Source organism: Saccostrea echinata, unplaced genomic scaffold (genome assembly GCF_033153115.1).
Source record: "Saccostrea echinata isolate AGI-Se365-2 ecotype Australia unplaced genomic scaffold, CSIRO_AGI_Sech_v1 ptg000016l, whole genome shotgun sequence".
Classification (NCBI taxonomy): Eukaryota; Metazoa; Mollusca; class Bivalvia; order Ostreida; family Ostreidae; genus Saccostrea; species Saccostrea echinata.
The window spans coordinates 9,072,252-9,098,941 of record NW_026889765.1 but is presented as its reverse complement, the minus strand read 5'-3'; the positions used below and the strand labels follow the sequence as shown (position 1 = coordinate 9,098,941).

The 26,690-nt window shown below is 32.8% G+C and overlaps 1 pseudogene; it reads left to right on the top strand.

Annotated features, from left to right (window-relative positions):
• The first annotated feature begins 22,137 nt into the window (after positions 1-22,137).
• On the top strand, positions 22,138-23,287 carry LOC133188888 (uncharacterized; annotated as a pseudogene).
• The last annotated feature ends 3,403 nt before the right edge of the window (positions 23,288-26,690 follow it).

Below are 26,690 nucleotides of genomic sequence, written 5' to 3'. Positions count from 1 at the left end.
CACATCAACTTATTATCGGTTGTTTGGATTGGTAAATTCCTCGCACATAAAACATGCTCTCGCCTATTGTTATGACCACAGCATGGAATTAATTACAGTAAATTCCTATATAAACAAGAGAAGTTGACATGGAAAAGCTGAAACTATCGCGCTTATCATTAAGTTTGGCTTTAGTTTGCCATCAATGTCTTAAACTCACTCTCGTGCTTTATCAATTTTGAGTTCAGTGGGGTTTATCGATAAACGTATCAATGAAAATGATTATTCATTACTAGTGTTATTAAAAATTTAAACCTAAATTTCAAATTGAAGACCAGAGCAAGTAAAATTATTTATTCATGAAGAAGCTTTTGTATAATTTGTGCTTCCTAAGCGTACAAAACATGTCAGATAGAGAACAATACAATTGGAACATTTAGATTGTCTCCAAAGACTACTAGACACATAGGGGAACTCAAGCATCTTTTTATAATCAACCGCAGAGTACTTGCATATGGAACCGGTATGTTTTTTTTTTTTAAATGAGGTTATTGATCACCAGTCAATAGAATTTAGCAAGGTCAATGTTTATGATGTCGAAAAGTCTGAACTATAATTTATCATGTGGAATAGTTCTCTAATGGAAGATTACAATGTTGGTCCTATTGACTTTGTTAAAATTTCTTGGAAGTTGTTTTTGTATCCGCATCTGATTAGCACCACTTCTTAAATTTCTCTTAGTACCACTGAAGTTTCACCTTCGCTGTAATTAGTATTTTTGGGAAAAATAAGAGGCTTGGTAAATATTAACTTGATTTCCCAGTGTAACTTCTGTGTAAGGACTTTTAATAAAAGTATGAAAATTGAAACAAATTCATTTTGTTCGTTGGGAGTATTGAAAATATCTATAGCGTATTTTTACAATACATATACTGTACATGTATATACTACAATGTATGTACATATACAACATTTTGTAATGTCAATGTGGTTGGAGATCAAAACCTGTTTATTTTTTAATGTTAATGTAGTTAGAGATCAAAACCTTTTTTAACATGTCGTGAAACACACTGCACTACTACAAATGCGATATTATTAAAACAAGCTCTGCAATAATTCTATTTAATTCTATGATCAATCACTATATATCTTTAGTACAGTAATAATGACGTCAATTGAGTAGGGACCTACTTTAAGTATTTTAAACACTTAATGAAGAATACTGGATTAAACAAAAAAATGCTTGAATATTTGTCTTTTATTTCAGAGTACCATTCCTTCCCCGAAAAAGAAAGCAATCTTAGTAATACACTATCACAAGTGCATTTAAATGTATGTAATATACATATATGCAAGCAAAATTAGAATATATCATCAAACTGAAGCAGACTTGTTCACCTAAGGTTTGAATATATGAAAAATCTTGGGATTTTTTCAAATGAAATGATCATTTTGATAATTTACCAAATGAGGTTAAATTTCGATTTAATCAAAGTAATTAAACTATTTAGTAAAGTAAGATATGGCGTAGGCTATCTGAAAAAAGTTACATTGAGTATTGATTTGTAAATGAGTTTAAAACCAATTCCAGGAAAGCCAGTTTGTCTTGGATATATCTCATTAGTTATTTATATTAGTTATTAAAAAAAAAATAATTTGAAATTCCTGAAATATACAATGAAAAGCATTTTACAAATTTATTCACATTTCACCGACAATCGGATCAATTTTCTTTCAGCTATGAGTACAACCGTCACCGGTTCGAGATTTACACGTTTTCCAGAATCAAAACATGAAGGCTTGCGAAGAGAAGTGGATGTAGGCGAAAGCCTGTCCACTTCTCTAAAGAGAATAAGGTGAATGTATGAACTGATGATAGAGAGTGATTGTTGACTCCAAATGCATCGGGATCGAGATTCCTAACTTCTCCACAACTTTTCCGACAAAATCGGAAATACCCGTGCCGTTGAATGACGAAAATATGACGTCACATACAAAGTCATGTTTACTGAGGACGCAAACGATAGTTTTGTGGCATGGAAATTGCATTAAGGACCCTCTATACACTAGAGGAAAATATTTTTTGGACATTGAGAAAATTAAAGTGTGTAAAGGTATAAGTATTGAGCTTATCTATCACAATTTTCAACATAGGGTGCCTTGCATTTACCCCCAGGAAAACAAAGACAATGAAGTACTGATGAACATAAATCACTGTTGTTACTTAAGTGAGTAAAATACTTGCAAATGAAGTGTTCTATCTATTCATCTTGGCCTATTAAAGTGTTATGAATGCTTGATTTGATCAATAATTCAGTAATAAACTGTACATTTCAATTATTCTTGATCAAAGGGCAGATCACTCTATCTGCATAAAAATACCACAAGATCAGAACTCTCTAGTGTGCAGTGTATATAGGGCTCTTAAATCGATGTTGGTAATTTTTTTCCACCATGGTTAGTCACCATGTTGCTATGCACCGCATAGGATTATTGGGAGTTTGGAATTTTTTCACGTGGACTGATAAAAATTTCTTTGAACAATGTGCAGATTTCAACCCGAATATCCTCGCACGAACACGTTGTCTACGGAGCTCGCTACGCGAGCGGCGCTTCGCGCCGCCTCGCCGCGCTCGCTATAAATGCTTATACCAACAAATGTTACCCAAGATCCTACTAAAAGTCCCCTCCCCATTTTGACGTTATATTAGCCTTTAATCTCTCCCCTGTCAAAAAAGCTATTGAATTGTTTGTGTAATAGTGTTGGATTTGTGCAAAATAAAGTTACAGAACTTACCAGAATTATATTTTAACTTTTATTTACATTTGTTATTTAAAACCTAGATCCACCCCTTAGTTCTCCCTTAGCTGTACATACTTATATATTACCTGAGGGCATTGGTCAGGTGTTTTGAAGTGGTCATTGTTATATTTTGGTTTTTATTGGTTATTGATTTGAAAGGTCTGATTCTATTGGTTTTATTGACTGGGTTGGAGTTTTCCCGCTTTATCATAACCATTCTTTGTTCAATGGTTGTTCAGACCAGACCATATTTATATTATCCAAAAAGACATAGATTTCCATCTCTGGTAAGTTACTAATATTAATTTCATATTTTAAATGTTCATCCTATAGTATGCAAAAGCCATTTCCATTTGCACTTACTAAAGTGAATGAATGAATTTGAGAGAAAGTTATTTTATGATGTATATTTATTATAGATTACAAGATCAATAATATGTTGACGGTGCGACCGTTAGGGCGAGCGCAGATACTTTTTCAGTGTACTGTTTATAAACTGTATTTTGACCCGTCTCATCAAACCGCACGTGACAATTGGTACGTCTAGACTCTGACGTCACATGACGTCGGATGTAAGTTGCATTACCAAACCGAAGCCTGAACGCTGGCAGATTTTAATTAAAAAATATTATATTTACTATTTATCTACAATATATCCATTAAATCAAGACGAGTTTATTTTTTGTTGAACCTTTGTTTTCATTCTCGCGAGAACGTAGCTTAACTAATGATGCATTGTGGGTCCAAAGTTACCGTGGAAAAAATCCTATTGAATGAATGTGCAGTAGTCCGAATTTTCTCTTCGTTGTCGTTAGAGCTTGCAGTGACGAGCGGCGCTTTGCGTCGCTCGCTATTAAGTATTTGACAGAAGTAATTTGATGTTAATCAGATTATATGTTTTTATGATGATCAAGGATATACTTGATGATATTGTTCAAAGTGAGCAATTGATATATTTTTAAAGGGAAAATATTTTTAAATATCATTGTATTAAATTACAGATCGCCATTCATATATAGACATTGTACTTAGACAAATATTTGGGAAAGCCTGTTCCCATAGAATGGTGAGATTGAGATTTATATGTTTTAATCTTAAATATTTTTTATGGCTATTATGGGAGTAATATGTAAAGATTTTTGTATTCGAGAGTTATCTCCCTTTGATGACAATGTAAATATAAACGATGATAATTCAATAATTATCTTCATGTAAAATAATGAACATTGTGTGTGTGATAATTATTTACATTATATTTATTGTTGTTTTATGATTGTAATTGTATGATTGTAATATGATTGTGACCTCTTTCTGGAATTGGAAACGCAAATTATTTCATATATGTCCATTGGTAAAGTTATGCTTATAGGTGACTTTAATGCTAGAACGGGAGACAGGGATGATTTTATTGCAAATGATTTATTGAATAACGGCATTCTACAAGAAGTGACAGAAATGTTATCATACGAAATGGATTCTGTATTACCTCCCCGTATTAATCCTGACCGAGGAATTAATGATTATGGAATTAAGTTACTGTCTCTATGTAAGTCCAGTAGTTTAAGAATACTTAATGGACGACACAATAGAAACTTGGATAGAGATTTTACCTTTATGGGATCGAAGGGGCTAAGTGTTATTGATTATTGTATATCTACCCCAGATGTTTTTGACCTTATCGAAAAATTTATTGTTTCAAACTTTACGACGTTTTCTGACCATGCACCTTTACATGTACAGCTGAAAATTACTAGTTTTGATAAATGTGAAGAAAAAAATGAATATACAAATACGCGAGGAACCCAGTCTAGAACAATTAGGTGGAAGCCAGATTATTTAGAAGAAGCCAAAAATAGTCTTTTAACGCATTTAGATGTATTAGAGTTCTGTATAGAATGTCCAGAGAAAGAAAATCAAGAATCAATAGATAGATCAATATATTGATCTATTTACGTCAGAAATATCTAAAGCCATGGAACCCTTCTTTGAGATCAAAAACAACATTCCGACACGGTCTAGTAAAGAAAATTACTCATGCAGAACCCCGATTGATAAACCTTGGGTGACACCTGAATTGAAAAGAAAATATCACATGTATAAGACAGATCTTCGCATTTTCAATAAAAATAAAGGAGCGGACACTCATCGTAAATTGATCGAATCAAAGAAAGAATACAAGACTCTATCCGCAAAGCTTCGGAGAAACTACCAGCGTATTGAAGGGAACATGTTAGAATATTTACGTAAAAACAACCCAAAAGTTTTCTACAAAAATTTCCATAAGAATAATAAACAGCAATCAGTGGTTAAACCCGAGTGATTCTATGAACACTTTAGAGAGCTTGCAACATCCGTCAGTGCCAATGTAAGTGATATACCGTGTGGCGATACGACAGTTTTCGAAGAACTAGACTGTGAAATATCTAATAAAGAAATACTAGACGCACTTACTAAGTTAAAGAGAGAAAAATGTCATGGAACTGACTTGATTATTAATGAGTATTTCATTGAATTTAAAACTATTTTGCTGCCTATTATACATAACTTATTTAATAGAATATTTCATTCTGGTATTTTTCCATATATGTGGACAAAATCAATTCTTGTGCCTGTATTAAAAAAAAGGTGATGCAAATGATACAAATAATTACAGAGGTATTTGTCTTCTCAGTTGTTTTTGCAAACTTTTTATTACTGTATTAAATCAAAGATTATTAAAATGGTCAAATAAGAACTCTGTTATAACAGATGCACAATTTGGATTCCAACCTAAACGTGGAACAGCTGAAGCAATATTTTGTCTACATACATTGATAAATCAATCATTAAGTAAGAAAAATAGACTCTATTGTTGTTTTATAGACTACACAAAAGCATTTGATACTGTCGAACGTGCGCATTTATGGTACAAACTTAGTGTATATGGAATCAGGGGAAAATTACTTGGCATTATACGGTCGATGTATTCTAGTATGAAATGTTGTGTAAAATACGCGGGATTGCTATCAGAATTATTTAAGAATAATAACGGCCTCTTGCAGGGTGAGGTTCTGTCTCCTATTTTATTTTCTTTATATGTAAATGACTTTGAACTAGAGTTCTTGAAAAAAGGAAATGTGCCTGTTGATTTGCAAGAATTGAATTTATTTGTTTTAATGTATGCAGATGATATGGTCATTTTTGCAGAATCTGTAAATGAACTTCAAAGAATGTTAAGCACTTTATATGATTATTCCTCAAAATGGAACCTCTCTGTAAATATATCGAAAACAAAAATTGTTATTTTTAGAAGCGGTGGCAAAGTTCGTAAGGAAGAAAAATGGCATTTAAACGGTGAATCAGTTGAGGTTGTTGACCAATTTATATATCTTGGTGTACCTTTGAATTACAATGGGAAATTTAATGTTACTCAAAAACAGCTGGCAATCCAGGGTAGAAAAGCAATGTTTTCATTGAAATCAAAAATCAATCACATGTGTTTAAATACTGAGACAATGTTTTCACTTTTTGATACTTATGTTGCAAGCATATTGAATTATGGCTGCGAAGTATGGGGCGGACACAATGCTAGTGATATTGAAAAGTACATTTGGACTTTATTAAATATGTCTTAGGTGTAAGAAAGAGCACAAATACTGCTATGATTTATATTGAAACTGGTAGACTTCCGATGAAGACTGTTCGCATTTTTCGTACTTTTAAATTTTGGTTCAAGTTGTTAGAAACTGATAATTGTATCCTGAAAATGTGTTATAAATCTTTGTTCGATAAATGTGAATATTCCAGCAAACACTCTGACAGCAGGGTTGTAAATATCAAGGAAAAACTTTTTGAAAATGGACTTGGATTTATCTGGTTTGAACAAGACAAGAAATTGATTAATAAACATTTTCCTATTATCAAACAAAGAATAACAGATAATTTCATACAAAATCTCATGGCTGAAATTAATTGTTCAACAAAATGTATTTTTTACAGATATATTGTAGATAATTTAACATTGCAGTATTATTTAAGAAAGTCAATACCTCCTCTTTACAAAAAACAAATAAGTAGAATAAGAATGTCTTCACATAACCTTGCAATTGAAACCGGGCGTCATAGAAATATTGTAAAAGAGGGAAGATTTTGTGAATTTTGTAAAACCAACATAGAAGATGAATTTCATTTTGTTTTGATCTGTCCCTTATACAAAGAACTGAGAAGTAAATATATTAAAAGTTATTACTGGAAAAAACCATCCGCATTTAAACTAGTTCAATTACTGAGTGTCCAAAACTTTTCTGAGCTCTGTAATTTCGGAAAATTTTTGCATTTAGCTTTTAAGTTAATAAATGAAAAAAAGCTGTGATCCATTCTTCATTTGTCCTGTCTGTATATATGTATTTATTATGTGTTACAATATTTGTACTATCTTTTCATGCATAGAAGCGCCAAACCATGCAAATTTGTTCTTAAATGCATGCGCTGCTTTTCATGTACAGAAGCGTCATACCATACCATTCTGACTTTTTCTGTGTATAATGTAATAAAATTGTGATAATACGTATGTATTAAGCAAATAAAGAATAATAAAATGATATTTACAGGGCTTACAATATACTACATATAATAACTCGATCACTCCACTGTGCAATAAATCTTTGAAGAACCTTGACAGGAGTGTTGTGTTTGTGTCATTCCATACCCCTGTTACATTTGCCTGCAAGGGAATGTGGGAATTAAATGTTTGGTATTTAAGAAGAAATTTTCCTTCCTCGTAATTAATTCTTCCTCGCCTTCACCGTTTAAAAATTTCTGAATAATTTTTGTTATTATTGTAATACTTTGCTATCATAGGGTTTATTCAACCATGCGTATTAAAGATATAAAAGATAACAGAGCATGTAATATCATATTTGAGCAGTGGCAGTAAGCAGCTGGCAGTTGGCGGTAAGTAGTGAGCAGTTGGCAGCTGTAAGCAATAGAAAACAATAAAGTGACATATAGTTACAATAATAACAAAGAATAAAGAAGTAGGCAGAATAAGAATAAAAGCAAGACTTTTGGCGGTAATTCCCTTCCAATAATTGTAGTCGCTCTGTCTCTTTTTCCCTTATAGGATAAGGCAACTCCTCTGTTTACATTAACAATTTGTATAATATGTTTTTTTATAGTTAATTAGAGGGCTGTAGATTTGCACAATATCAGATTAGAAAGTGTCAATGATCGAGAACAACACATTCGTATAAAAACTAATTTCCCTCAACTGACGTATCCATTCTAAACAAGTGCATAATTAAGGGTTGATGTCCGTTGTTCCATACAATATTAAAATATCATTAAGTCCATTGTACTGCAACAGGATGACTGTTACTTTTCCCGAGTCATTATGTAAATAAACAAGAGGCCCAAGGGCTTTAACGGTCACCTGAGTATAATACAACAATTTAGAGGATCCATAGAGTATAAAATGAACTGAAAGGTGAAGCTTTGTTGCCCAAAAGCAAGAAAAATAGAGTGATTATGATCAACAAAATAATTAGTCTAGTATTCATTAACAGTTCATAAATTAGGTTCTAATCTGTTCCCCATTTATCACTATCACCATACAGTATATTAACAATCTATCAGTGCTTCTGTACTATTTTAATTCCTTGTTGAAATCTCTTACATTGGCCTCTCTTGGTCTTTGATGAACATTCAAAAAGACAAGTTATTTTTGTCTCATTTTTATTTATCTATTACTTACAAGTCTACCTGATCATTAAAACTATGAAAGTACTTTTTGTATTATACAATAAAAAAATCTTGCAAAATTCTCTTAGTCTATGAACCTTTCAAGTACATTATTTACAGTGATTAATTATCAAAAGTAAATGGCAAAATGGAATAACTCCTCTCAGTTGAATACAAATTAATAGAGCCCTGGCAAGGACCAGAACACTTGGCCAAATGGTCCAATGTTCAAAAATCTGTTAAAAATACTCTTCCTTATTAAAACTTTTACTCTTTTTGCCTCTGATATGCCCAGGTGCAGAGAAGATTTTTAAAGAAATAATGCATTTTATTACAGATTCACTATATTATCAATAGAGCCCCCCCCCCCTCCCCAGTGAGAAACACCAGAACCTCTCACCCTGGGACCAGAAGTTTGCTCATCATAAGTAATCACTTTGTTTATCTGCTTAAACTAAGAGCAGACAGGATTATTTAATAGAATTAATGCATTTTCACTATATTATCAAGAGCCCCACCCTTACACCAGCATATCTGACCCAGGGGTCATGCAATTCACTACTCTGGAAGAAGCACTCTTGCTTATCATAACTATACACTTAACTTCTTTGCTTTTTAACAAGGAGCAGAAAAGAATATTTTCAAAGAAATTTTGCTTTTTCACTATATAATCAATAGAGCCCCCCCCCCCCCTTTTCACCAGAACCCTTGACCCTGGGGCCATGAAATTCACAATTTTGGAAGAGGCATCCTTGTGTATCATAACAATGTACTTAATTTCTTTAAATAATACCCAGGGGCAGAGAAGAAGATTTTCAAAGAAATAATTCACCTTCACTATAGGATCTATATAACCCCACCCTAACACCAGAACCCCGATCCTTGTGCCATGAATTTCACAATTTTGGAAGAGGCATCCTTGCTTATCATAACAATGTACTTAGTTTGTTTAAATAATACCTAGGAGCAGAGAAGAAGATTTTTAAAACATAAATGCATTTTCACTATATAATAAATAGAGCCCCGCCCTAACACCAGAACCCCTGATCCAGGGGCCATGAAATTCACAATTTTGGAAGAGGCATCCTTGCTTATCATAACTATGTATTTAATTTGTTTAAATAATACCCAGAAGTAGAGAAGAAGATATTCAAAGAAATAATGCACTTTCACTATATGATCTATATAGCCCCACCCTAGCACCAGAACCCCGGACCCTGGGGCTATGAATTTCACAATTTTGATAGAGTCACTCTTGCTTATCATAACTATGTATTTAATTTGTTTCAATAATACCCAAGAGTAGAGGAGAAGATTTTCAAAGAAATAATGCACTTTCACTATATGATCTATATAGCCTCGCCCTAGCACCAGAACCCCTGACCCTGGGGCCATGAATTTCACAATTTTGGTAGAGGGCTTAATGCTTATTACAATCATGCCAACAGTTTGACTGCTTGATGTCCAGGAGTAAAGAAGAAGATTTTTAAAGATAGCACTAATTTTGATGGTTTTAGCCCCACCCTTCAGGCCCCAGGGGGGCAAGGACCATGAAATTCACAATTTTTGTACCCCTTCACCCATTGATGCTATATGCCAAAATTGGTTGAAATTGGTTCAGTGGTTCAAGAGAAGAAGCTGAAAATGTTCAAAAGTTTACGACCGACGGACGACGCACGACGACGGACGAAAACAGATAGCAATAGGTCACCTGAGTGACTCAGGTGACCTAAAAATAAAAATAAAAAAAAATTTATTGTTATAAAGTCAAGATATAAAAAAAATTAAAAATAAAAAAACCTTCATTGAATTTCAATAGAATTTATTAATGATAAGAATCAACAAAAGCAACATGTAGAAAAGAACGTGTAGTGGAAAATTCCTGTAGATTTGTAGAGTTTAATTATTACTGTCATGGATCAAAGAATTTAGGTATGGATGCAAAAATATGGTAAATCGATAGCCGTAAATAAGAGTTTAAAGAAGTTATATGGAGTCAGGCTCCTGTAAAATACATGTGTAATTGCTTCTTTTTTTCTACTTAAGACAAAAGTCGATTGCGGCGGACAGTGTCGGGAACGCTCGGGTCCCAGCGGAGGAGTACAGGTTGTCCTTTCAGTTCAGTTCGTTTATTCCTTGTATCAACAGATACATCAGATAAACAATTACATACATGTATATACATAATTGACATGGCTAAAGAAGAAAATATATATAATATATATTACAATATATTCACACAATTTAAAATGACATTGAGATTAAATGTATATATTTTGTATATAAATTGTTGTGACATAGTAAATCACTCTTAAAAAATTAATATAATAGTTCTAATTTACTTTCCCGTATATGACTTGCTTCTCTTAAAAAATTTCCAAGACCCCTTAATTCCTTTACATTTCGAGCGCTAAATAGTTGTATTAATTTATATACACTACTATTTTGACAATAATATCTTTTAATATTATATTTCTTTCTTATATTTTCATATGTTGGGCACTGTAAAATAAAGTGAAATTCATCTTCTATTTCATCCTGATTACATAATATGCATTTTCTATCATTTCTACTAGTATTCGTGTATCTACCCCTTTCAATATATAAATTGTGATCAGACATCCTAAATTTTGAAATTATTTCTCGATTTTTAACACTTAAAGGCTTGTTTAGGTAATATTGAAAGCAATGCGTATCTGTAAGATATTTGTATAAATTAGCTTTGGGCATAATGTTAATTTCTGCTCTTAATTCTTGAATGTAAATATCTTTCATTCTTTGTTCAATAAGTTTAAATGCATATTTTTCATCATAATATGTATGCATCAAGAAGTTTAATCCTAATTTATCCAGTTCTGTTTTAATGTTTACAATCCATTCATCATTTTCCTGTACCATTTCTTCATAACACGTCTTAAGAATACAATTTTCTGTTTTTCTCAGCTTTAACCAATATTTCATAATTTTTATTTTTCTTAAAATATGGCAGGGAAATCTACCTAGTTCAAGATAAAGAAGCTTATTACTAGCATTCTTTTTTAACCCTAAAGTTTTTTTTGTCAAGGGTACAGCATTTTGCCTCTAGGAGCAAAGAACGATGACCCGTGTTAGCGCTAGGTGTCTCCACTACAATAAAAATTAAAATAATTAAAATTGAAATACTAATAAATCAAATAATTAAAAATTATACTTTCTATTCCTTACTATTCAAATATAAAAAATTTACATTGCTAAAAAAGATCAATTCGAAATACTGAATACTGAAATCAATTCAAATTGACCTTTTTTCACCCCAAGAAAACCATTGTCTACCGAGGCGCAGCCTCGGTTGACAATGGTTTTCTTGGGGTGAAAATTTTCAATGTTACACTCAACTACACGCATTATTGTTTTATATTATAAATACTGCATGTAGTTGAGTGTAACATTGAAAATTTTCACCCCAAGAAAACCATTGTCAACCGAGGCGCAGCCGACACTCAACAAAATGCAGTATTTATTATATTATACTGAATGTTTTATACAAATACATATTACATTATTTACATTTGCAAATATTTTTCTTAGATGAACCTATCGAAGAGAAAATATGTTCAATTCTGTATGAACTTATTAGGGGGTCAGAGGTCATGGCGTGACCGAATCACACAGCGAGACGATATCTTGTCTACATATTTCTGTCACGGTGACACTGGTTTCGGAACTTCTAAGCCGTTAAAGCGATGAAAAAGATAAAATTATTGAAACATATATGTTATTCTTAGTTCAACAAATGATCATTAGTTCTTTCTTCCTTTCTTTTATTGCTTTCTTAGATGAACCTATTGAAGGGAAAATATGTTCAATTCTGTATGAACTTATTAGGGGGTCAGAGGTCATGGCGTGACCGAATCACACAGCGAGATGATATCAAATCTTCTGAGAAGCCCTTCGGGCTTCGTCTCTAAAAAACGTTATTTTATTTGATCGTTTTACCAAGTAACTAACAACATTTTTGTGGTACAATTTTTAAATTCTAAAGAGTATATAGTGCATTCCGGGAAAATTTCGTCAAATCGTAGCTCTTTTTGCATTAGTAAACAATATGGCTGTACATGTAGAGCTGTTCAAGCACAGGCCAAAGTTAATTTCGAGTAAAGAAAAAAACTGGTCAATTTTAGAATTGATTTCATTCAATAGATATACAGATTTTCTTTCGGTTTGAAGAATAATTTAAACAAGCATTCTGAGAGTATTGCATTAGCAATACTAGTCCCCTACCGGCAAGTGTAATCTGGTTCCCGTTAAAAATTGAAAATGCCATAATTCCTTTAAAAATCATTGAAGCGGAACGAAATGCAAACTTGATCTATAAGTAATCAAGGTTAAGTCACATACCAAAAATCAGTTCTATATCTGCAAGCGTTTAGAAGCAAATCGCGGAAACCCTTAAAAATTGAAAAGGTCGTAATTCCGTCAAAAATCAATGAAGCGGAACGAAATGCAAACTTGATCTGTAACTCATCAAGATACACTCCCATACCAAAAATCAGCTCAATATCTGCAAGCGTTTAGGAAAAAAGTGAGGAAAACCAAGTGGGACAGACTGACAGACAGACAGAGGCACAGACAGACAGACGGACAGACAGACAGACAGACCGACAGACGGACGGACAGACTCAGAGGAAAGCTATAGTCCCCTCCGGTTTCACCGGTAGGGGACTAATAATAGTGTTAAAATCGTGCTTACCCTTTAATTTCGAAATTCTTTTGAAGGTATGCAAACGGGGGGGGGGGGGGGGTAACAGTAACACTGACATCATAGGTTTATAAACTAAAGCTACGGGAACGATACAAATATAAGTAAAACACACTTTTATGTATACAGAAAATTGGTACAATAATAGTATAATATTAGTTACAATCATTTCTAGTGTATTTGAGAGGTAAGCCATCTATTCCGAAAGAAGGTATAGCATGTATTTTCCCTGCAGTGTTCGAATGAAAGGCGTATTTGTATTTCTTTTTCTTGCCATCCATGAAGTAATAGGCATTTTTTCCTTTAATTGCCCTGTTTTTCGCTGGGAAACACAACATTCTTTTCATGTGGTATCGCGGTTCGCTGAATCTCCAGACATAAAAAAAGGGATTACAAACGCTGTTGCAAAGCAAAATCATTGAAACAATGGCAAAAATTTGTTTGAAAATTTCTGTGTCGGAATCGAAAGGATAAGTTATTGTGATGATAAAAGGAAAAAATGCCATCAAAAACACACTAATGATTATGGATATTTTTTTTGAAAATCCTTGCTTGCTCTCGAGCAACCATAATAGACTGGGTAGAGTCTTTGGCGTCGGAGTTACTCAACTTCTGTCGAATCTGGTAAATTAGATAGAGAAACATGATGAGGTTAAGAGTCAGTATGATTAAAAGTATACTTTGTATGTATATGTCACCGCATTTCTCTTCGCAACGGCCATTCTCAAGCAGGACAGACCGTATTTGTCCTCGAAATCGAAAAAAGTGCATAAGTTATAAAGAGGCCCATTACCCATAATGCAACAGAAATTTTGATGATCAGTTTCTTTGTTATGAAAGAGTAATATCGCATTGCCAAGACGAAAACACAACAGCGGTCCACATTCATCATGGTGATGAAAAACAGTGAAACTGTGCTGAAGAGAAAACCTGGAATATTCTTAATATCACAGTGATACTTCTCATAAAGCAGGGCATTTGGTATGCTAACGACAATTCCCGTCAGAAAATCAGATAAAGCCAAATTAAGAGACATGATTCGAATTTGGAAGCAAAATGCGTTTACTGACATACAGCAAGCCGATAGAAATAAGGTTTTCAATCACCATAACCATTCCTAATGGAACAATCATATAATCTGACACAATGGGTACGGGCAAAGAAATGCCTGTGGTTGTGTCATTTCCCTGAAATGAATCAGAAAGATTTCCAGAAATGTCGGAGTGATTCATATTTTCGAGCAAAAATGTTTCAGCGATTTGCAGTATACATGTAGTTTCAATTCAGGTTATTTCTGAAAGCTGTAAACAGATGCCGTATAGAACTTCTGGTATTTATTGAGGTAAACATATCTCAATCAATATGTCGTCGTCCAATAATGTTTAACAAAGAATTCAATGTGCCCCAAGATAGATAAAAGATATATGAAATATTTCATTATATAATTCTAGAATAATAACCAAAGATATATTGAGTAAAGCAAATTATCTCTAATTGACATAAAGGTTCAAATTGACAAAATATTTTGCATCTAGATAAGGATTCTGTGCATGTGTATGTCAGGTTCTAAATTTTGAATTTACCGGGTGGGAGTAAATACAAAATTTAGAACGTCATGTAAAAGAAATCTTGATCAAAGAGATAAATAACTAGTCATAGTTTTTAATTGATATTACGTCTTTTAATGCTATATGTAGGTATCTTTTTATTATAAAAGAGGAAAAATAGGATATTCATGCCGAATGTCTCTTGACATTTTGAAAGTTTTAAGAGGCAGTCATAATTCTTATCTTAAACATTTGTTTGTTTTTTGTTGTTTTTGTTTTTTGTTGTTTTTTTTTTTTTTTTTTTTTTTTGTTTTTGTTTTTTTTTTTTTTTTTTTTTTTTTTTTTTTTTTTTTTTTTTTTTTTTTTTTAAGAAAGGGATTTGTTTACTTTATGAAAATATTTTCTACATTAAATCATTGTTCGAGTAAAAAAAAAAACTTTGTCTATTAAATCAATTGCGTTTTGAAAGTTATAAAATGTAATATGCCATCTGAATTTCTTGCTTCACGGTATTCAAAAATATCAAGTAGGGATTTAGGGCTTCCATCGATTTACAGGTATCTTCCTTTCTTGGATGCAGTCTAATTTTTGCTAATTAACAAGTAGTCTTTTGCGAATACGAAAGCAATAATTTTTAAACCCGTATTCGCTCAAGTGATAGCTCTATAATTATTTTACTCTCTCTAAGAAATTTGTTTTAAGCTTTCCACATTGAATATTTTTATTTACTTGTGTAATAGTAAAGTTAAAAAGAACACTGTATTTATTTTCGCCGTTGTTTTTCCCCTGTAGCAATGTTTGATTAATATACGTTTTATTTTTCTCCTCCTCCGCAGTCCATTTTACATGTAATTTAAATCTAATCTGAATTTCATTTAAGCTGAGTTTGGGTTTTCTATCCTACATTATTAGTAATGTAGACACTTAGAGGGGTAATACGGAAATACATGGGATCCTTGAAAAAATGCATATTGGACGAGGCATAAGCGGAGCCCAATATGCATTTTTTCAAAGACCCCGTATATTTCAGTATCACTCCTCTAAGTGTCTACATACATGTAACAAATTTATCCTTTCATTTTCTCTGAGTTAGCAAATTTTACCGTTCCGTAACAATTGTGACGTCGTTTGATACTTATGGGACGTTAGTTATTAGGCCTCTTGCTTGTTCAAATGAAAACAACATATTGAATATGATCTGAACATTATGGCACGTGGAGCGGGCATATTGATTTGATATGTGGTGGGCATGGGGCACATTAACTGCTCGGCCATCTTGGCAAGTCAAAAACTTGCTTTCGATGACGATGGAATTCTCGAGGCGTCGCCCTACACTACACGCTCATTGAGAATGGAAGTGAGATACAGTTTTGACATTAGTTTTATTTGAGAATCGTTACCGATACACATTGTAATGAAATTAATTTTATGTTTAAAGCATATTTAATTTACAACAACTCTTAAACTAGCATAACTGCCCTAAGTTAAGAAATATTAATGTAGAAAGCACAGAGAAATTCACTTTTATAAGGATACCCACTTCCGCCCCAACTCTCGACGGAATCTGTCTCCTAGCAGTACAGGAACGCTAGCTCGCACTAGACAGCTGGGCCATCTGGGCAAGTCAAAAAACTTGCTTTTGGTGCCGATGAAATTTTATATAAAGATTTTAATATCACGAGGGGTTTTTTTTACCATTATTGTGATCGGCTTCGGTCGATCACAGTTCATTTCATGTTAGGCATCCGGCAAATGTATAACCACTTGCGTACACATGACACAAAGGACTACTTTGTTTCCTATGCACTGAAAGCTTCGTGTAAATTTATCATAACATGTTTAATAAGTACTAACGAGCTTTTTAATGCATTTACTTTGAGATGTACACATTTGTACAGTTACATGGTAATGATATAAGCCTTTTTTGATGTTTTACTACCGAAATGTACATGTAAACAGAAATTCTTTGAAACACATTCACTAACCTCAAAAATTGAAGAATGGTTTTTTTTACAGATGAAAATGACATTTGTCGATCTGCAAATATATAATACACCTCACTTTCCGAGGCTGATCATGAAAGCAGTGAAAACATTTAGGCGCCAACCAAATCTATACACCGCTAAAATCTAAAACTAGTGACTATACTAGCTTAAGATTTCAGATGTTATTCAAAATTTCCCCCTCAGTGGCGGATGTAAAGGGGGGGGGGGGGGTTGCACCCCCCCCTTTGGATTTGCTAACAGAGAAGAGAGTCCAGTATATTTGCTTCGCCTCCTGTGCCACAGGCACTTGTTTCGTACACGGGGCACCCCTACTTATTTTTACCACAATAAGGGGGTGCCCTGTGCCCCACCAAGGTTTCGCACTGGACCCACTGGGGCCTCACGGCGCCCCCAAAACCAGTGCAGTTCTGTGCGTACACTTCATTACCGTTCTGGCTATGGGTACGCGCCTGGCGACCATTTCACTAACAAATCGCAAAATCATCTAGTTAACGTGAACGTATACGAGCATTTCACAAAACATGTCTAGACGACAAACTTTATGGAACTCTCTGTCTAAGGAGGTGTATTTGGAGAGAGAGAGAGAAAGAGAGAGAACGAAAGAAAGAGATCAATAGGAAGTTAAATAAATGATTCATCATTTTTCTCAGTCTTCAAAAAGAAATAAAAGGACAATAAACAATGGAGAATAGTTCACTAAAGATTAAAAAAACCCATTAATTTATACTATATAGGCCCCTACGTCAAATTTAATAAAAAGTTCCTTTATAACTGGGATTAAATTACATGTATCAATTATCTAAATTCATTCTTGCATTTTACGCCTTATAATTAACAAGTATAGTTTACGATGGTGTATAATGTTCCATTTTACTTCCAGTTTTAAAATATTGCAAATTTATGGGACACACTCGTGTAATAAACATTTGAAAACAAAGTTGATTTCCGAGTGTATTGATGGTCCACGCATCAAGTTTCTGTTCAAAAACTAATTTATAATATTAAAATCCGCGGTTTATTGGTTTATTTTTATGCCCCTGAAGATTCGGAGATATATAGTTTTTGCCCTGTCCGTCCGTCTGTCCAGCTGTCTGTCTGTTTGTCCGCAAAAACTTTAATACTACTCATAACTTTTGATTGGTAGGAAGTATGGCTTTCATATTTCACATGTGTATTTCTTGTGGCAAGACCTTTCTTTGGGTATCATCATATTTGACCTTTTGACCTTGACCTTGGAGTTTGACACAGTTTTACAAAATTTTACCCAACTTTAACCTTCGCCATAACTTTTGAACGGTTGGTGCTAGGGCTTTCATATTTCACATATGTAATCCTAGTGATAAGCCCTTCCTTTATATACAAATTATAGCCCATTGACCTTGACCTTGGAGTTTGACCTACTTTTGAAAAACTTTAACCTTGGCCATTTCTTTTGAACGGTTGATGCTAGGGCTTTCGTATTTCACATGTGTATTTCTTGTGAGAACGCCTTTCCTTGGGCACCATAACAAGATTTATTTTTACCATAACAAGACCTTACTTTGGATACCAACAACTTTTACCCTTTGACCGTGGCTTTGAAGTTTGACCTACTTTTGAAAACTTTAACCTTGGCCACATCTTTTAAACGGTTGGTGCTTGGGCTTTCATATTTCACATGTATATTTCTTGTGAGAACGCCTTTCCTGGGCACCATTAATTTTGACAATTTGACCTTGACCTTGATGTTTGACTTACTTTTGAATAACTTTAACCTTTTCCGTATCTTTTCAATGGTTGCTGCTAGGGCTTTCATATATCACAGGTATATTCATCGGTACAAGACCTTACTTTGGGTACCAGCATATTTAATTTGCATTTGAGAAAGTTTGACCTTCGTTATTGGTTGCCATACGGGGACATCAGTGTTTCACAAACACATCTTGTTTTTTTTTTTAACTATTGTCGATACTTTTTCAATGCATCTCCAATGCAAGTTTGTCAGGTCTCCTTGGTCTAATTTTCGGAATAAATAAGACATATGTCCATGAAGGTATTTTTTAAAATAAATTATTCATACTGATATATGTATTTTTCGAATTTTTCTCTGCTTCGTCAACTTCTCAAAGAAGAATTGCCTTACTTGCTGTATTCTTTAGACTGTATGTTCTTATCTGGACCAGAGACAAAAATATGTTTATGGTGGCATATTTCTTCCCTCTACATGCAAAATAAATTATGAAATTATACTTTCATGTAAATTAGTTTAATATGATTCGTTAAAAAACACTATTACCCGCTGAATAATGTAGCCACGCCTCCCAGCGTAGCAACAGTCAACATTGCTTGACGACGGGTGATATTCCAAAAATATTGACTGCGCAGAATTTATGCGCGCAAGGTTCACTGTAATATGTATTTGTATAAAACATTCAGTAAAATATAAGAAATTTTGCATGTAGTTGAGTGTAACATTGAAAATTTTCACCATTCGAACACCATTGTTAACCTCGGCTGCGCCTCGGTTGACAGTGGTTTTCTTGGGGTGAAAACTTTCAATGTTATATGGTGGCATATTTCCTATGGTGGCATAATTCTGCCCCATGTATGCAAGTTATTTTTCTGTCAAATATGTCGACATGCAAGATAAATATGTTGACATGCAAGATAGTTATGTCATCATGCAACATAACTATGTTGACATGCAGGAAAAATTGCAATCAAATAAGAATGATAAAAAATCTATGGTGACATATTTCTGCCCCATGTGTGCAAGTTATTTTTCTGTCAAATATGTCGACATGCAAGATAAATATGTTGACATGCAAGATAGTTATGTCAACATGCAACATAACTATGCTGACATGCAGGAAAATTGCAATCAAATAAGAATGATAAAAAAATCTTTAAAAAATCTCAAATATTGCCCACATGTGACTTCCAATATGCTAGATGCTACTTATTTATGTCGACATGCAAGTTATTTATGTTTACATGCAACTTATTTATGTCAACATGCAACTTAGTTATGTCAACATGCAATTTGTTTATGTCAACATGCAAGTTAGTTATGTTGACATGCGAGATAAATATGTTGACATGCAACTTAGTTATGTTGAGTAGCGGATATACATATAATTTTTAAAAAGTAAATATCCAAAAATGAAATCACAAATCGACGTTAATGTTTGAAGACCAAGGAATGGCGAAAAAGTTTACAGTGAATATGATCGATTTGTGATTTCATTTTGGATATATACTTTTTTAGATATGATCGATTTTCAAAATGATATGATTTTGAATTAAATGATTAAATTCAAATGCAAAAGAAACACGATTTGATACACAATTTGATCATTTGTGCGAGCGTGCAGATTCGTACGTTACTACCCAAGATACGTGCAATGAGGCACGTTCTGTTTTTTTTTTTTTTTTTTTTTTTTTTTTTTTGGTCGGTAAAATTAAAGTTAATTTAAATGATTCAATATTAAATATGTTAAATTAAATATGATTCAAGCAGATGTTGCAGTTAAAATTATTTTCTATAATATGAAATGGACAACAAAGTATAAATTGAATTTCCTTAGATAAAATGTCCTGGCGATTCAGAATCGTGACGGTAGATTATAAAACGTTTTTAGGGCCCCTCTCTGCTTTGTTTATGTCAACATGCAAGTTAGTTATGTTGACATGCCAGATAAATATGTTGACATGCAACTTAGTTATGTTGAGTAGCGGATATACATATAATAATCGACATTAATAAGTTGCATGTAAACATAAATGAGTTGCATGTCGACATAAATATGTTGCATGTCAACATATTTATCTTGCATGTCAACATAACCAAGTTGCATGTCGACATTAATAAGTTGCATGTCGACATAAATAAGTTGCATATCAACACATTTATCTTGCATATCAACATAACCAAGTTGAATGTTGACATAAATAAGATGCATATCAACATATTTATCTCGCATGCTAACATAAATAAAATGCATATTGACATAAATAAGTAGCATCTAGCATGTTGGATGTCACATGTGGGCGATATTTGAGATTTTTTTATAATTTTTATTTGATTGAAATTTTCTTGCATGTCAACATAGTTATGTTGCATGTCAACATATTTATCTTGCATGTCAACATATTTATCTTGCATGTCGACATATTTGATAGAAAAATAACTTGCACACAAGGGGCGGAAATTATGGTGGCATATTTCTGTCCCTTATGTGCAAGTTATTTTTCTTTCAAATATGTCGACATGCAAGATAAATATGTTGACATGCAAGATAGTTATGTCAACATGCAACATAATTATGTTGACATGCTAGATAAATTGCAATCAAATAATGATTATAAAAATTTTCAAAAATCTCAAATATCGCCCATTTATGACATCCAACATGCTAGATGCTACTTATTTATGTCAACATGCAACTTATTTATTGTTAACATGCGAGATAAATATGTTGATATGCAACTTATTTATGTCAACATGCAATTCGGTTATGCTGACATGCAAGATAAATATGTGGACATATTTATGTTGACATGCAACTTATTCATGTCGACATGCAACTTATTTATGTCGAAATGTAACTTGGTTATGTTAACATGCGAGATACATGTGTTGACATGCAACATATTTATGTCGACATGCAACTTATGTATGTTTACATGCAACTTATTAATGTTGACATGCAACTTAGTTATGTTGACATGCGAGATAAATATATTGACATGCAACTTACTTATGTAAACATGCAACTTAATTATGTTGGCATGCAAGATGAATATGTTGACATGCAACTTATTTATGTAAACATGCAACATATATATGTCGACATTCAACTTATTTATGATGGCATGCTGTTTGTTTGAAAGACGGTATAGTTTAATCAAAATATGTGGTTGCAGTGAATGAGAAGCTTAACCTCTGAACGTTCATCTTGTCTTTACACAATTAACGAGATAAAACTTTGTTTTAGATCTGATAAAAAACTGATACTGGATGTAATGAAGATCTTTTGGTTGATTAATCCGGTCTTATGTATAATCCTAACTGATAATAATTTTTGGTGTCAATTTCTCTTTTGGTCAGTGTCCAATTCTTAAATATGTGTACTTCATGTAGCTATTATTTGATCAAACATAGTACTTTTAGTACTTCACTATCTTACTTAAGTTTAATTGAATTGCAAATTGTTAATATAATTAACTCTTACAAGCCAAATCGTGGTGTATTTATAGAATGATTTAGTTTGATGTACATTTACACATGTAGAAAGCAAAACAAAAATTCATTGTGTATAAAGTATTTTTTTTTTAATTTTTTTCAGCGAGAGAAATACATGTACTATGGGTGAAAATATCTATACACCTGCTCTGGCTCAACGTCTGGTTGTGGACGGACTATCACTCAGTAGGAATGAAATGACTGCTGTTTATTACCACTCTGGTTATACTATTCAGGAAATCATTGGATTTCTTGCGAGCAGACATAACATTGCTCTTAGTGCGAGACAAATTCATCGAGTTTTAAGGGAAATGAATCTGACGAGATGAAACAACCAGCCACTTTGGAGGACATTGTAACGGCTATTCTAATGAACTTTCAGGCTCGGGCTTTAGAGGGATGAGGAATGTTTTGGACGCAGATGGTGTAATAAGGCGTAGACAACGTCTGAACGTCGTCTTCAGTGTAGAAGGTACGTTAACGAAGGGCCTAATTTTTGTGTTCATCTAGATGGCTGGGACAAGTTAAAACAATTCGGAATTTCCATTCATGGCTGTGTATATAGCTTTTCAAGACGTATTCTCTGGCTCAGAGCTTGCAATTCTAACAAAAACCCCGAGTATATATCCAGATTTTATATAGATTATATCAAAGAAACAAACGGGGTTCCTGTAGTCGTATACGCAAACAGGAGTACGCCATAGTTCAAGATTTGCAAAACGCTTTGCGATGGAATCACCAGGATCCCTTGCAAGGACTATCAAGTTTTAGGTATGGATCGTCATATAGAAATACAAGAATAGAGCGATTTTGGCGGTGTTTACGAGAAATGTGTGGTAATTCTAAGATAAATTACTTTAAGGAAATGGATAATATAGGTGTTTTGACACATCCGACATAGTTCACCTGGAGTGTGCTAGGTATTGTTTCTTACCAATTATCACCAGAGAATTGAACAGAGTTATACAGCATTGGAATGAACACACAGTTAGAAGAAACCGCAATGCAGATTGTCCGTCTGGAAAACCAGATGTTATGTATTTTCAGCCCGAAAATTACCAAACAAGAAATTATAAAATGCCTGTACCTGATAATCTGAATGTCATAGAACAAGATTATTGTGCCTACCCTCCTGCAAATGGTGTGTCAATGGAATTTGAAGTTATTGGTACTCAAATAAGAATGGAAAACGGTTTAAATTACCCACCAAACACAGTAGAAGAACCAACAGAACTCTTTATCCGAATAACAGACTATGTGCACCGCTTATAAATTACATGTATCTACATACATTTACTTGACTCTTGTCGTTTGAAGGAGGTACCTTTTTCTTATGTTCCGAATATTGTTTGAAAAAGGAATGAGAAATTGTATCTTTGCGAGGCTTTGTGTATTTAATTGCAAATGCGTATTACTAGTAAAGTAAATAGTACATAATACTAGTAATTGTTGATTTTTTAAAATCTGTTTTAAACATCAAGGTTAAAAATCATAATAAATTCAAAAAAATGTTATGAATACTGTTGAGGTTAGAGTACAAAAGCGTATTTTCCTATGAATTAAACAATGCATTTGGTCAGCAATTTCATTAGATAACTATAGGTCAAACTTTTATTTCAAGGTATAAATTAAAATAGAATTGTTCGTTTTTATTGAAGTTATCATATGTAATGCACCTGTAAATAATAAAAGCTCTAGATCTATTTTCCCTCATTCAGAACATACCTACTTGACAATAAAAATGACATTGTTACGATTTTGGTCATATTTTATATTCCAATTAGTATTGTTTAAAATATCAAATTAATTTACTGCGCTTTATACCTTTTATTCTTAAACTATTTCATGTAGAACATCACTGAATTCATGAATTCAACTAGACATTATTGAGACGGTGACCATCTCAAAGGGCCCCGCTCAAATAATGGACAATAAGATGAAAAGCATTTCAGAGAATTTTGCTTTGGCCTTGACATATAACTTAGAAATTGTCCAGCTGGCATAAATATTTTATTTCAGTCTCATTACCCCTTACCTAAAATAAAGCCATTTATTTTTGGTTCTGAACAAGATTAAGCAAATGAAAAATATTATTCAAGGTCACTGCACACCCTTTGACCACAGACACTCTGTGGGTGAAGTATGAACCAGACTGGACCAAGGGGAGAAAAGACGTGCTCTGGACAAAGATTTCTCATATACAATTCTGCTATTACCTTTACCTTTGACCTTGAAACATAGTTTCACCCTTTAAAAGAGACCTCGGACGGACAGATGGAAGGACGGACACACTAATTACTATAGGTCGCCCGCAGAGAGGGGCCCTATAAACGTTTTGTAGTCTACAGTCACGTTTCTAAATCGCCAGGACATTTTATCTAAGGAAATGCAATTTATACTTTGTTGCCCACCTCATAAGAAAATAATTTAAACTGCAACATCTGCTTGAATAAATTTTCGATCATTAAAATCAACTTCAATTTTACCGACAGAAAAAAAAACAGAACTCAATTGGGTAGTAACAAATCAGCACTTACGCACAAATGTTCAAAGTTGTGTATCACATAATTTCTTATGCATTTAAATTTAATCATTTAATTCAAAATCTTATCATTTTGAAAATCGATCATATTTTTTAAAAAGTATATATATCCAAAATGAAATCGCAAAGCGATCTTCATTCACTGTAAACTTTTTCGCCAATCCTGGGTCTTCAGGCATCGATTTGTGATTTCATTTTTGGATATTTACTTTTTTTAATATATATATATATATATATATATATATATATATATATATATATATCCGCTACTATTTCAATGCGGTCGACAACAATTTTAACTAAACAATTCTTTTTTTAACAAAATAATCTGATAATTTAAAGTAAATACCGTGATTCGAGAAGTGTAAATGAAGGCATGTCAATGCTGTGGACGGATCTATGCATAATGATTGTTGCAAAAAAAAATCTTTACGGTTTGGAAGCATAACTGATTTTAATTAAAAAAAATTCAAACAAGAATTGTTAAGATTTATTTTTAAAAAAAAATTAAATGTTGCTTAAGGATAAATAACACAAACTTTTTTTCAGAAATCAGCAATATTTCTCATAGATTTATATTTAAATTGGTTACCTGAATAATGTTTACCAGGTGTAGTGGGAGAATTTTATAAGATTTTGTCATGAGGTTAAAAAGTTGTGCAAAATTTTGTATAGAATTATATATAAGCGACACAAAGTCTCATATCAAAGCACCAAATAAAACTTACGATTTCTCTATATTTTTGGAATTTATTATCTATATATGTCATTTCAAATCAAAATCAGTCAAAAAACATATATCAGTCCATGCATCAAATTTTTGTTTGTGTTAAGTATCCTTAACTTTGATAAATCACAAGACTAACTAAAATGTAATACAAAAAAAACCCTTTCAAATTTCGTGTGTTTTCGGTTTTTTATCTCTTTTTTAACAATTTTCTCATTGAACTATTGCAACCAAATTTAAAAAAATTGGCAATATGGGGAAAAAATTAAAATCTATGATCACTTACATAAAATATCAAGAAACTTGCGTATAGAGTCTTAATAAAGTCTCAAATATAAATAAGTGGCATGTTTAGTTTGTTTACATAACTAAGTTGCATGTTGACATAAATAAGTTGCATGTCAACATATTGACCTCGCATGTCAACATAAATAAGTTACATGTTAACATAACTAAATTGCATGTTGACTTAAATAAGTTGCATGTCAATATATGTATCTCGCATGTCAACATAACTAAGTTGCATGTCAACATATTTATCGCGCATGTCAACATAACTAAGTTGCATGTAGACATAAATAAGTTGCATGTTGACATAAATAACTTGCATGCCAACATATTTTTCTCGAATGTCAACATAAATAACTTGCATGTCGACATGAATAAGTAGCATCTAGCATGTTGGAAGTCACATGTGGGGAATATTTGAGATTTTTTTAAAAAAATTTTATAATTCTTAATTGATTGCAATTATCTTGCATGTCAACATAGCTAAATTGCATGTCGACATAACTATTTTGCATGCCAACATATTTATCTTGCATGTCGACATATTTGACAGAAAAATAACTTCCACACATGGGGCAGAAATATGCCACCATAGTCTGTACACAACACTACGTTAAGGTGTTAGCAAACTGTCTATCGCTCGAGCGCGATATCCAGTGCAAATCTCTCGGAAAAATTTCCTGTGGCAAAATATATTACTGTCACATCTATATAGGATCTCCCATTGTTTGTGGTTAGATATAATTTTTTTTTATCCAAAGAGTTGTGTGTTTTTATCCCCGAGCCTTGGCGAGGGGATAAAAACACACAAGTTGGATTTAAAAAAAATCATAAATTATCCAACCACAAACCATGGGAGATTCCTTTTATCACATGTTTTACACATGGCTATTTTATGTTTTATACTGTTTTATAGATGTAAATCCACAATACTTGACGATCAAATATAAAGTGGCTAGCGACGACGGAATAGATTTTACAATTCATTTTGGAATCTAATATTTCTGGTCTCTTATAACTGATATTCTATTTTTAATATGAATTGTCGAAGGAAATTGCTAATTTCTGTAAATGATGATCACCTTGGAAAGACATGAATATAATCGGGATTTTTTACG